Raw genomic sequence first — 14,197 nt, forward strand, 5'->3', positions numbered from 1 at the left:
ATGCAGTTCGGCGAAGATTAAAAATCTTCTACGTCACCCCATTCAAGTGAATGGGCGAAGCGTTGAAAGCATTTTTTGATGCCTGTAGTGTAGACGTACCGTTACTGACCACCAAGTGACCCCAGGGCCCAGAGGCTATTATGGTATGTGAAATCATGTCAATTATTTAAATCAAGGCATTTTGGTTCATATAAAAAATAGATATATTTCTATGCATTTCAGGAGTTTCGGACACCCGCGCGGCATGAGGGGTGTTCCTTATTTCTATTTCTGAAAGGTGGCAACCCTATGTCACACTGTGGGAAACGATATTTCGATATTTCTGGATGTATAACACAGCTGAATTTGACTTTCGCGTGCTTGCATATTTTAACAAAGCTTTTCATTTTAGCCACACTGAATTTAACTAGAAGTCATGGCTGTGTCAATTACCAGTCTGATATCGTTTTACAAAGATGACAAGAAGAGTGTAGATAGAGGAGAGAACCATTATAAGTCAGGACACGTAACAGTGCAGCCTAGATGAAGGTGTGAAGGTGTGCCGGTGTTGTCAGGGCTAGCATGAGGGACAAGGTTTATAGTGTCGGTGAGTAGTGATAGCAAGAGTACCGTTAACCTAGAGTTAATTTATTCACATTAATTCCCATCAACAAATCAATTGTATGTGTCACATGAAATCTTTATTAGGCAAGGCAAGTTTATTTATATAGCACTTTTCAACACAAGGCAATTCAAAGTGCTTTACAAAAAATGAAAGACATTAAGAAAATGGCATTTAAAATCAGTCATTAAAAAGAAAAGCTCATAAAATAAACATTAAAAGAAAAAATACATGGATAAAAGTTACAGTGCAGTCTAAGATATGAATAGTTCAATTAAAAGCAGCGACAAAAAGAAAAGTCTTCAGCCTGGATTTAAAAGTAGTAAGAGTTGCAGCGGACCTGTAGGTTTCTGGGAGTTTGTTCCAGATATTTGGAGCATAATAACTGAACGCTGCTTCTCCATGTTTAGTTCTGACTCTGGGGACAGAAAGCTGACCCGTCCCTGAAGACCTGGGAGACTTGGATGGTTCATAATTTAGCAGGAGATCAGAAATGTATTTTGGGCCTAAACCATTCAGTGCTTTATAAACAGCAGCAGTATTTTGAAATCTATTCTTTGACACACAGGAAGCCAGTGTAAAGACTTCAGAACAGGAGTGATGTGATCCACTTTCTTAGTGTTAGTGAGGAACCAGAGTAAAGACTTCAGAACACGAGTGATGTGATCCTCTTTCTTAGTGTTAGTGAGGACTCGAGCAGCGGTGTTCTGAATCAGCTGCAGCTTTCTAACAGATTTTTTAGTGAGACCTGTGAAGACACCATTGCAGTAGTCCAGTCTACTGAAGATAAAAGCATGGACACATTTTTCCAAATCCTGCTGTGACATTAGTCTTTTAATCCTAGATATGTTCTTTAGGTGATAGTAGGCTGATTTAGTAACTGTTTTAATGTGACTGTTGAAACCAATAACTAATTTAACCCGCTCACAAGAGAGCCCACCTCCGAAGATCGTGACTGGCTGAGGGACAGACTTGGGGGCAGGTTTTCAGGAATTTCTTGGCTTCTCTCCCCCGAGCCAGAAGAGGAACACTGCAGCTTGGAAACACTTACTGTTCCTGAAATTATCAAATCTGTTGGGCATCAGGGACCTGAGGCAATTGTGGCAAGCATGGCATTGTCTGAGGAGCAACAGAGGGCAATTCAGGTGGCTACCACTGGTCAGCGAACCAACCAAAACTGGCATTTGTTCAGGAAAGGAAGGTTGACTGTCAGCAACTTTGGAGCTGTCCTGAGGTCAAAGCATGTGACTGCTTCCTTTATTGCCAGGGTGCTAGGGCAACAACAGGCCCTTGATGGTGTTTTGTCTGTACAGTGGGGGACTATGAATGAATGTGAGGGCGTCAGGGCATTCACCACTGCAACCCAGATGCAGGTCCATGAGACAGATTTGTGGCTCTCCCTATCAGGATTGTTGGGGGCATCTCCAGATGGTCTGGTAGGGTCTTCCGCTGTGCTGGAGGTAAAGTGTCCCTACGGAGCCAGGGAAATGACAATTAGTGAAGCATTGCAAATCAAGGGCTTCTGTTTCAGTAAGGAAGGAGAAACATTCAGCCTGCGTGAGGAACATCCTTACTGGCACCAAGTGCAAGGTCAGCTTCACCTCACTGTAAGAAAGAAGAAGAAATAAAAAAATGGTGAATTTTTTTTTAATTTACATTTACTCGCCTTTGCAATGTTGTGGTTGTTAGAGTGTTAGGTTTCCTGTCAGCTCGTCTGTTGGGAAGATATAAAATATTAGTTTAATGGAAGTCACACCGTCACATATAAGAGCATTAAGACATACAGTACATAGGCTAAAACAAAACATCTAAAGATATAACCTTGCACTTCGATAAGTCTCGGGAACATTTTCACTATTTTGACCTTTTTATAGATGAAAATTGAACTAAAGAAATAAATGGTAGATTAATCCATATTGGAAATAGGTGTCAGCTGCTACACTAATTATAATAGTTATATTTCTTAATTAATTAAGATAAGATATTACTGTATTGATCCCAATTTGGGAAATGTTTGTGTTGCAGCAGCATAACAAGAAAAACAAAATATAAGTTATTATATATACAAAAGTATGTGAGGGATGGAATATTAAATTGAATATAAATGTAAAATGTAAATGTGATTTTACGTCCAAGAGAAGCTATGAAGCAGAGAGTTCTCTGCCAGCCAGAGGTGATTTGTTATTAGTTCAAAATGTCAAACTGATTTCCCTGACTACAATCTTTAGTTACATGGTGAAACGTTATGCTGCTTGTACTAATTAGACTTATCATATAAGCCACGCAGGTTTTAATAGGATGTATTCATTATCTTTACTTATGTTGCGGTCTTTTCAGCAGCGCCATCTCTAAAACGGCGATACAGTCACTACCCATCATTTACATTTCACCGTGACATGGACAAAAATGTAACGTCAGCTTACCTCATGACACGAATCCAGACTCTCCTTTGGAAAACATCGGCCGGGAAACGATAGAACAAGCACGTTTCATGCGAAGACCTGTGGCTGCAACCCGGAGCAAAGCAACAAACCATTGCGTAGCTAACTAGTAGCGCTAGCTTTAGCTAACGTTAGCTAACGAAACGAACTGCCGAGTAAAATTGGAAAACACTGGTAATTAATTATTCTATAATTTGTAAAACTACGGTGTTAAAAACGACAATTTCAAAAATGCAGATTCGAATGGTCAGATATAGATATACAGATACTAAAGGTAGGGAGGTACTTGCTTTCAAGAAGAACACAGGGGAAAACAAACTTAGCGGGAGTGTTTACGTGTTCGGCGTAATGACGTAAAACGACCTCAACAATTTCTGCAGTCCTATTCAGCCACTCGGTAACAACCATCGTTTTTCAGACACGTAAACTCTTCAAAAATCCCCAGTGGGGTCACTGCTGATGTATTTAATGTCGTAGAACAAAACGTGATTTATCTTTTAAATTTTTGTCAACCACAGACCTTATTTCGAGCTATTTTCCAAAACCCTATGGAAAACATGCATTGCGTTTTGAGGAAGGAACCGGAAGTGCAAAAAATGCTAACTTACTTCCGGGTTTTACGACGCGTCACTGCGGTTGTCTATTTACTCCCTCCATCTGACAGGAGGGAGCCTCGTTGAGCTGCGAGTGTGGCTACAGACGGAGTTCACTCCGTCACGGAGGGGTAGGGTCGAGGGAGTGGTTTGGGATTGGGCCGTTGTGTCTGTCACTAGTGATGGCAGTTTGACACTGAAGCTTCGAACGGAGCTTCAACCCTGGACTTCCAATTCCATAGAAGCAGTGCTTCGAAGCTTGCTTCAAATCACGTGACATGTGACGTCCGAAGCAGCAGCTCTTCCTCTTGGCTTGACCGTGGACAAACATTTGGAGCAGGGCAGGTGGCAACACTGGACTGTGACTGGATGAGAGATGGCAGAGGGAAGTGACGGGGCAGGAAGCGAGTTAGGAGACATGGAAGGAGTAGGCGGGAGTTATGGAAATGGAGAATGGGATATAGTGAGGAGGAATAAACGTAAAAAGCAAGGAAATACTCATTCGGATGAGAGTAATAGTGAGGGTGAAAGGAGAGAAAGAGTAGTCGGAAATAGGCAACAGGAGTTCATGGTGGTTTTGAAACTTGCGAAAGAGGGAGCTTCGTTTGGCGAGTGGAACCCTATACGGTTAACTAAATCGATCAGTAAAGAAATCGGGGAGGTAATGAGTGCCAAAGTATTGAGGAATGGATCAATGTTGATCAAATGTAGGGATAGAGAGCAACAGGGGAGGGCAATAAAGATGAGTACCGTGGAGGGTAAGAAAGTGGAGTGTTCAATGTTTAGTGGTAAAAAGCTAGTCAGGGGAGTGGTGACAGGAATCCCCGTCAGAATTACAGCGGATGATGTGAAAGAGAATATAACAAATGCAAAAATAAGTGATGTCAAACGCATGAAAGCAAACCGCAATGGGGTTAAAGAAGATAGTCTTTCGGTTCTGATCACCTTTGATGAGAAAAGGCTTTCGGAAAAAATACTTATTGGATATATGTGTTATTATGTGAGACCGTATGTTCCACCACCAATAAGATGTTTTAAGTGTCAGAGATTTGGACATGTGGCGGCAGTGTGCAGAGGGAAACAAAGGTGTGGCAGATGTGGTGGAGATCATGAATACGGCAAATGTGAAGAAGGGGTAAAGCTGAAATGTTGCAATTGCGGAGGGGAGCATAGTTCAGCGTACCGTGGATGTGAGGTTAGCAAGAAAGCAGAAGAGGTGCAGCGAGTCAGGGTGACGCAGGGAGTAAGCTATGCAGAGGCAGCAAAGACAGTTTCAGGAGGAACGCAGGTTACAATGGAAAACAAGAATAAGAGCAAAGAAACAGAAAAAGTCCACAACTGTGTTAAGTTGAAGGAGGACACTCTGATAGTGAGTAAAACAGAGTTTGTATTGTTTATGGCAGAGATTATCAACTGTTCAGCGCAGACTAAAAGCCGGAATGAAAGAATACAAATAATTGTCAGATCAGCTGAAAAGTACCTTGATGTGAAAGGGATGCAGTGGGAAAGTGTGAAAGATATACTAAATTACGACGTCCAACAATCTCAGACATGCAGTGGATCAACTTGATGGTGTTAGTTGTACTGCAGTGGAATGCCAGAAGTTTAATTGCAAATGGACAAGAGTTTAAAAAATATAATGACAATCTGGGAGAGAAACCTAATGTAATTTGTATTCAGGAAACATGGCTGAAACCACAACTGGATTTTATTGTGAAGGGATATACTGCAGTTAGAAGAGATAGGGACTCTGGCAGAGGGGGAGGAGTTGCAACATTCATACAGAGTGATGTAAGTTACAAAGTTATGCATGTAAGTACAGATCATGAAGCAATAGTTATAAGGGTATGGAATGATAGAGGACCTATAGATATAGTAAATTATTATAATCCGTGTGGGAAATTAGATCAAAGTATATTAGAGGATGTTGGGGGTTTACTGCAAGGAAAAGTCATATGGTGTGGGGATTTTAATTCACATAACTCACTATGGGGTAGCAGTAGCACAGATGCAAATGGTGTAGTAGTTGAGGAATTTATAGATGACCACGGGCTAGTGTGTATTAACACTGGGGAAGGATCAAGATATAATTGTACAAAGAATATAGAAACAGTACTCGATCTGACATTTGTGTCTAGTGATATAGCAGGTATAAGTACATGGAGTGTGGTAAAGCATACTACAGTGGGCAGTGATCATTATCCTGTAATGACTAAAGTTGGGACCAACATACGTTTTGAAAAGGAGAAGAAAATTCCTAGATGGAAATTGGGACAGGCTAATTGGGATGCTTTCCAAGTTGTAAGTACGAATAGATGTAAAACACTTCAAGAGGAAAATGATGATGATATAAATAAATTGAATGAGGAGCTCGTTAAGGTTATCATACATTCAGCTAAAGAAACAATTCCGGAAGTTGAAGGAGTTAGGCGCACAAAGAGTGTACCCTGGTGGAATGGTGAATGTAACAAATCCATTAAAGACAGAAATAAAGCATTCAGACAACTCAAACAACTCCATTCTCAGGAAGCTTTGAATCAGTATAAAAGGGCCCAGGCTATAGTAAGGAGGACGATACGAACGCAAAAACGCACTTTTTGGAGGCAATATTGCAATAGCATTGGAAGAGAAGTACAGCTTGCAGATGTTTGGGGCATGATTAGGAGAATGGGGGGAGTTCGAAGGAATTATGAGTTGCCAGTTTTGAGCAGAGGGAACATAATATCTGTCACAAACTTAGGAAAGGCGGAACTTCTAGCTCAGACATTTAAGAAAGTTCATAGTTCAGATAACCTTACAGAGGAAGCCAGGCAGTGCAGAGATAATACATTAATGGAAAACCCGAGTATATTGGATAGAGTAGAAGTGTTGGGGGATCAGGTGGACCTGCATTTTAGTATGTTTGAGTTGAGGAAAGCAATTATTAGTGCTCGTCAAACCACTCCTGGGAAAGATGGTGTTTGCTATAAAATGTTGGAATATATGATGGATAACTCTCTAGTCATTGTGTTAAGATTGTTTAATAGGGTGTGGGATTCTGGCCAACTTCCTTCGGTTTGGAAAGAAGCGATAATAGTGCCCATCCTAAAGCCAGGGAAAGACCCTTCAGATCCATCTAGCTAGACCTATTGCCCTGACATCGCATTTATGCAAAATCATGGAAAGAATGGTGACAGAAAGGTTGACATATATCTTAGAAAGTAAAGCTCTGTTATCACCATATCAATGTGGGTTCCGTAGGGGTCGGAATACAATGGATTCTATATTATGCTTAGAATCAGACATCAGGAAAGCACAGACCAACAAGGAAGTAGTGATTGCAGTCTTCTTTGATATTGAAAAGGCTTATGACATGCTCTGGAAGGAAGGACTACTAATCAAGTTAAAATCATTGGGAATTGGTGGTAAAGCATATAATTGGGTTATGAATTTTTTACGGGACAGGAAAATACAAGTAAGAGTAGGTGCAGAATATTCAAGTGTGTATGATGTGGAAAATGGTACTCCGCAAGGTAGTGTGTGTAGTCCGTTGCTGTTCAATATAATGATACATGACATTTTTAATCAAGTTCATCCAAGTGTGGGAAAATCTTTGTATGCAGATGATGTGGCTTTGTGGGCAAAAGGCCGCAATGTAGCACATGTTGGAAAGAAAATACAAGCTGCAATAGTTGAAGTTGAGAAATGGTCAAATAAATGGGGATTCAAACTGTCAGTAGCTAAGACGCAGGTCATTTGTTTTACAAAACGGCATAAAATTGCTCCTGTATCATTAAAATTGTATGAGCAACCTCTTGAACAGGAAAATACAATAAGATTTCTTGGTGTTTGGTTTGATGGAAAGCTAATGTGGAGCAATCATATCGGAAAAGTTCAACGTAAATGTAAAAAGGTCAACAATGTACTTCGGTGTTTGGTGGGACAGGAGTGGGGAGCGAGTAGGTCATCACTACTGAACATATATTGGGCACTCATGAGACCTGTATTCGATTATGGGTGTATAGCAGGCCTATTCAACTGGGGGCCCGCGGGTCGGATGCGGCCCAGAACCAACTCCCGAGTGGCCCAGCCTCCCGTAGCCAAATTCCTACACTAGTACAGACCATGAACGCAACACGCCGCGTTGCATAGAAACCACCAAAGCACAACCTAGCACGTTTTTTGAAAGTGCATCTAGTGGTGCTAGTAACGGTGGTCCTATGATAGCAACTCTAAAACATGTCCCTCTCAACTCTGAAGCGTAAACAGAGACAAAACGGTAATTGATCTTGTGGAGCAGATCCAAGTCAAGCTGGACCTTTTCGCTACCGACTTGAGCACGGGTCGGATGCTGCATTTTCCGACGCTCCCCAAACACAACACATCTCCGGCACAAATAACGGATGTGATGACAGATTTCATTGCGAGGTTGAAAGAGAACTTTGCCGGTCGATTGGATGGACTTGCTCTGCCCACAGACGTGATGATGGGCTTTGCCAGAGACCCCTTCAATGTTGCAATAGAGGGGGACGTATCAACCAGAGCAAAGGAAGTGGTCCCCCGCATCGACAAGGGGAAATATACACTGGAACTTATTGACATGCAGCGCACTAACGGGCCAGCGAAGTTTTGGAGTGATGTCAAAAAACAGCAGTTCCCTAACGTTCAGAAAGTAGCGATCTGTGTGCTCAGTATGTTTGGATCAACATACAACACATGTGAATCAAGCTTTTCACACATGAACTCAATCCAAAGTAGCACTCGCTGCTCCCTGACTGACAGCACTTTTCACCAATGTCTTATTAGGATTGCATTGACATCCTATGAGCCACAAATCACTGCTCTTGTTCAAAACAAAAAATGTCCCTTCTCCCATTGAGAAAGTCAGCGATGACAAATCACAAATGAGGTGATAGTAACCACCTAGTTTACTATAGAAGACGTGTAGTGTAGTATTCATTCATATAGTTACCCGTATCCCTTGTTATGGGTTTGTGGACTGAAGTGTTTGACAGTTCTTTCTGTATTCATTTAAGTGCACTTCGTATGATTTTTTTGTTATTACATGAAAAGTGAAAAAATATTGCTACAGTAGGCCTACTACCTCTTCGTGTTGCATTGGAGCTCTTTAGCTGTTTTTTTGTATGTGAGCACATTTATTAAGACTGCTATTATTGTATTCAGTAAATGCACTTTGTGATGTGCCTGGTTCAAAAAAAATAACCTGAATATTTGACTTCTAAAGCAAGCAAATGTAATGCTACAACTGTGCACTTTTTTTTCAGATTCTGTTAAATTAATGCTAATTTGTTGTGTTTTTATGCACTTTTTGACCTACCTTTGTTAGATGAACAATGAATAAAAATTGCATGTTTTTCATCGCAGTAATATGTGTTGGTTTAAAATGTGTCACTACCCGCTTTTTACAGGCCGCTGAATGTCTGGCCCAGCTGAATTTTGTATTTATAAAATCTGGCCCAACTGAATGTGTAGTTGAATAGCCCTGGTGTATAGCGTTCATGGCAGCAGCAGAATCAAACCTTAAAAAGCTGGATGTCCTACAAGCTCAGGCCCTGAGGATTTGTAGTGGAGCTTTTAAAACATCTCCAGTATCAGCAATACAGGTAGAAATGGGAGAAATGCCTTTAAGGATAAGAAGAGTAAAGTTAATGTTGGCATACTGGGTAAACCTTCAGGGGCATGGTGATAGTCATCCAGCGAAAAGTATTTTTGAAAGACTGCTGGGAGCACAATGAGTCACATATAACAAGTTTCGGATGGATTGGTGATGTTAAAGCGGCAAGTATAGGATTGAATCAAATACAGTATTGCCCCACAGTTGCAATCTCATCCATTCCACCCTGGTTATTCCCATTGCCAAGTGTAGACCTCAATATACAAAAAGAGTTGAAGGAAAAGAAAGAAATACCAGTATGGCGCATAGTCCAGAATTATTTTGCAAGATATCACTCAGACTCAGTGGTGGGCCGTCAGGGCCAGCAAGGCCTTCTCTGCTGGCCTAAACATCATCAGAATATAAATTAAATGTTGATATATTTTTTCCACAAATATGTATTAAATTATTCCCTGTAGTCTATTCTCTTCATTTCATAGCTTTCCTCTTGGTTGCGCTGCTTCCAGCCTCAGAACGAGATTTGGAGGGTTGGCCTTTATGTTAGAGCTTTTATCCAATCATATTTCAGCCATAATGTGTTGCCAGGGTCCAAGAAATCTGCCCTTAGGCCTTCAGAATCAACAGTGCGGGCGCCTGTAGATTAAAGTGAACGGAAACAAAACTCTGGCGTTAACCAATCAGATTTTGAGTTGGCGACAACGGGCCAGCTAGCAGGCGTACGATGACGTTAGCACGTGCACGTCTTTTGATTGGATACGCACTATTGAGAGGCAGAGCTATGTAGAGCTAGCAAACTGAACTTGAATTTGAACGAGCTAATTTGTGTAGATTTCTACAAGCTGTTTTTTTTCAACCCACAATGGCTGAAGGAGGAGAAGAGATCGATTTGGTCGCAGATATAATTACAACGCCATTTTCAAGACGAACTTTTCAAGAAAAGCTAGACATCGTGAGAAGAGAACGGCCAACCCCGACGCTAGCGAGCCTATCACAGCACTGCGGTCAAGTGAGCCTACGCTACGTTTCTGTTGGTCAAGTGAGCCGTCCCAAAATTGAAAGTTCGCCCGTATTACGAGTTTTACGGTAAACGTCCTCAGCTAGTCTTTGCTGGTGTGTAGCAACATCCTGTTTTCAGAATAAAACGAGATATTGTAACGATCCCAGAAAATTTCGGAGACAGGGATGTATTCCTCAGTTAGGCGTCTTCCCGTCCTTGTTTATTAAAGAACACACACATCAACAGGGACACATGTGTCTCTCTCTTATGGACGTCCATGAACTAGCAAGCAGCAGACTGCGGTTACATAACTTCCGGTCTTAGACCGGAAGTCACCCTCCAGACTGCAGTCAGGCTGCAATAAATTAAAATAGAGCTGTCAGTATGATCAAATCCTAATTTTGAATCATTAGTTTACATGATCTTTGAAACATTGAGCTAAAAAACAAATATTTCTTCATTCTCAAATTATAAATCAGATTGTCTTTTAATCTAGGAGAAACACTGCTCAAATAGGACATTTTGGATAGCTTTTATTATGAAATTAAACATCAGATTAACATGAAATTTCATGAGTAGCTCACTGAGGTGGTCTACTATCACACTGAATCGAAGAACTTCTGTGGAAGCAAAGATTTGTGGAAATATTGAAATTTGAAATCAGGAGCAACACTGTTCAAATTCCACATTTTACATAGCTTTTATTCTGAAATTCCACATCAGATTGTTATGAAATTTTATGAGCAGCTATCTGAGGTGGTCTACTATCACACTGAATCGAGGAACTTCTGTGGAAGCAAAGATTTTAGGAAATATTGAAATTTGAAATCAGGAGGAACACTGTTCAAATTCCACATTTTACATAGCTTTTATTCTGAAATTCCACATCAGATTGTTATCAAATTTCATGAGCAGCAATCTGAGGTGGTCTAATATCACACTGAATCAAAGAACTTCTGTGGAAGCAAAGATTTGAGGAAATATTGAAATTTGAAATCAGGAGCAACACTGTTCAAATTCCACTTTTTGGATTGGTTTTATTCTGAAATTCCACATCAGATTGAAATGAAATTTTATGAGCAGCTATCTGAGGTGGTCTACTATCACACCGAATCGAAGAACTTCTGTGGAAGCAAAGATTTTAGGAAATATTGAAATTTGAAATCAGGAGGAACACTGTTCAAATTCCACATTTTACATAGCTTTTATTCTGAAATTCCACATCAGATTGTTATCAAATTTCATGAGCAGCAATCTGAGGTGGTCTAATATCACACTGAATCAAAGAACTTCTGTGGAAGCAAAGATTTGAGGAAATATTGAAATTTGAAATCAGGAGCAACACTGTTCAAATTCCACTTTTTGGATTGGTTTTATTCTGAAATTCCACATCAGATTGAAATGAAATTTTATGAGCAGCTATCTGAGGTGGTCTACTATCACACCGAATCGAAGAACTTCTGTGGAAGCAAAGATTTTAGGAAATATTGAAATTTGAAATCAGGAGGAACACTGTTCAAATTCCACATTTTACATAGCTTTTATTCTGAAATTCCACATCAGATTGTTATCAAATTTCATGAGCAGCAATCTGAGGTGGTCTAATATCACACTGAATCAAAGAACTTCTGTGGAAGCAAAGATTTGAGGAAATATTGAAATTTGAAATCAGGAGCAACACTGTTCAAATTCCACTTTTTGGATTGGTTTTATTCTGAAATTCCACATCAGATTGACATTAAATTTTATGAGCAGCTATCTGAGGTGGTCTACTATCACACCGAATCAAAGAACTTCTGTGGAAGCAAAGATTTTAGGAAATATTGAAATTTGAAATCAGGAGCAACACTGTTCAAATTCCACATTTTACATAGCTTTTATTCTGAAATTCCACATCAGATTGTTATGAAATTTCATGAGTAGCTATCTGAGGTGGTCTACTATCACACTGAATTGAAGAACTTCTGTGGAAACAAAGATTTTAGGAAATATTGAAATTTGAAATCAGGAGCAACACTGTTCAAATTCCACATTTTACATAGCTTTTATTCTGAAATTCCACATCAGATTGTTATGAAATTTCATGAGTAGCTATCTGAGGTGGTCTACTATCACACTGAATCAAAGAACTTCTGTGGAAGCAAAGATTTTAGGAAATATTGCAATTTGAAATCAGGAGCAACACTGTTCAAATTCCACTTTTTGGATTGGTTTTATTCTGAAATTCCACATCAGATTGTTATGAACTTTTATGAGCAGCTATCTGAGGTGGTCTACTATCACACTGAATTGAAGAACTTCTGTGGAAGCAAAGATCTTTAGGAAATATTGAAATTTGAAATCAGGAGCAACACTGTTCAAATTCCACATTTTGGATTGGTTTTATTCTGAAATTCCACATCAGATTGTTATGAAATTTCATGAGTAGCTATCTGAGGTGGTCTACTATCACACTGAATCGAAGAACTTCTTTGGAAGCAAAGAATTTAGGAAATATTGAAATTTGAAATCAGGAGCAACACTGTTCAAATTCCACTTTTTGGATTGGTTTTATTCTGAAATTCCACATCAGATTGTTATGAAATTTCATGAGTAGCTATCTGAGGTGGTCTACTATCACACTGAATCAAAGAACTTCTGTGGAAGCAAAGATTTGTGGAAATATTGCAATTTGTAATCAGGAGCAACACTGTTCATATTCCACTTTTTACATAGCTTTTATTCTGAAATTCCACATCAGATTGTTATGAAATTTTATGAGCAGCTATCTGAGGTGGTCTACTATCACACTGAATTGAAGAACTTCTGTGGAAGCAAAGATTTTAGGAAATATTGAAATTTGAAATCAGGAGCAACACTGTTCAAATTCCACTTTTTGGATTGGTTTTATTCTGAAATTCCACATCAGATTGTTATGAAATTTTATGAGCAGCTATCTGAGGTGGTCTACTATCACACTGAATCGAAGAACTTCTGTGGAAGCAAAGATCTTTAGGAAATATTGAAATTTGAAATCAGGAGCAACACTGTTCAAATTCCACATTTTGGATTGGTTTTATTCTGAAATTCCACATCAGATTGTTATGAAATTTCATGAGTAGCTATCTGAGGTGGTCTACTATCACACTGAATTGAAGAACTTCTGTGGAAGCAAAGATTTTAGGAAATATTGAAATTTGAAATCAGGAGCAACACTGTTCAAATTCCACTTTTTACATAGCTTTTATTCTGAAATTCCACATCAGATTGTTATGAAATTTTATGAGCAGCTATCTGAGGTGGTCTACTATCACACTGAATTGAAGAACTTCTGTGGAAGCAAAGATTTTAGGAAATATTGAAATTTGAAATCAGGAGCAACACTGTTCAAATTCCACTTTTTGGATTGGTTTTATTCTGAAATTCCACATCAGATTGTTATGAAATTTTATGAGCAGCTATCTGAGGTAGTCTACTATCACACTGAATTGAAGAACTTCTGTGGAAGCAAAGATTTGTGGAAATATTGCAATTTGAAATCAGGAGCAACACTGTTCAAATTCCACTTTTTGGATTGGTTTTATTCTGAAATTCCACATCAGATTGTTATGAAATGTTATGAGCAGCTATCTGAGGTGGTCTACTATCACACTGAATTGAAGAACTTCTGTGGAAGCAAAGATTTTAGGAAATATTGAAATTTGAAATCAGGAGCAACACTGTTCAAATTCCACATTTTGGATTGGTTTTATTCTGAAATTCCACATCAGATTGTTATGAAATTTCATGAGTAGCTATCTGAAGTGGTCTACTATCACACTGAATCGAAGAACTTCTGTGGAAGCAAAGATATTAGGAAATATTGAAATTTGAAATCAGGAGCAACACTGTTCAAATTCCACTTTTTACATAGCTTTTATTCTGAAATTCCACATCAGATTGTTATGAAATTGTATGAGCAGCTATCTGAGG

At 39.3% G+C, this 14,197-nt stretch overlaps 1 long non-coding RNA gene across 1 annotated transcript; it reads right to left on the minus strand.

The window, feature by feature from the left end:
• Positions 1-1,426: 1,426 nt before the first annotated feature.
• On the minus strand, positions 1,427-3,271 carry LOC307038368. Its single transcript, XR_013807983.1, has 3 exons — positions 3,025-3,271; positions 2,268-2,315; positions 1,427-2,072 (listed from the first exon to the last, which is right to left on the minus strand). It is a non-coding gene; the product is annotated as an uncharacterized lncRNA (long non-coding RNA).
• Positions 3,272-14,197: the final 10,926 nt, after the last annotated feature.

The sequence above is a fragment of the Notothenia rossii genome (assembly GCF_949606895.1).
Source record: "Notothenia rossii genome assembly, chromosome: 4".
Lineage (NCBI taxonomy): Eukaryota > Metazoa > Chordata > Actinopteri > Perciformes > Nototheniidae > Notothenia > Notothenia rossii.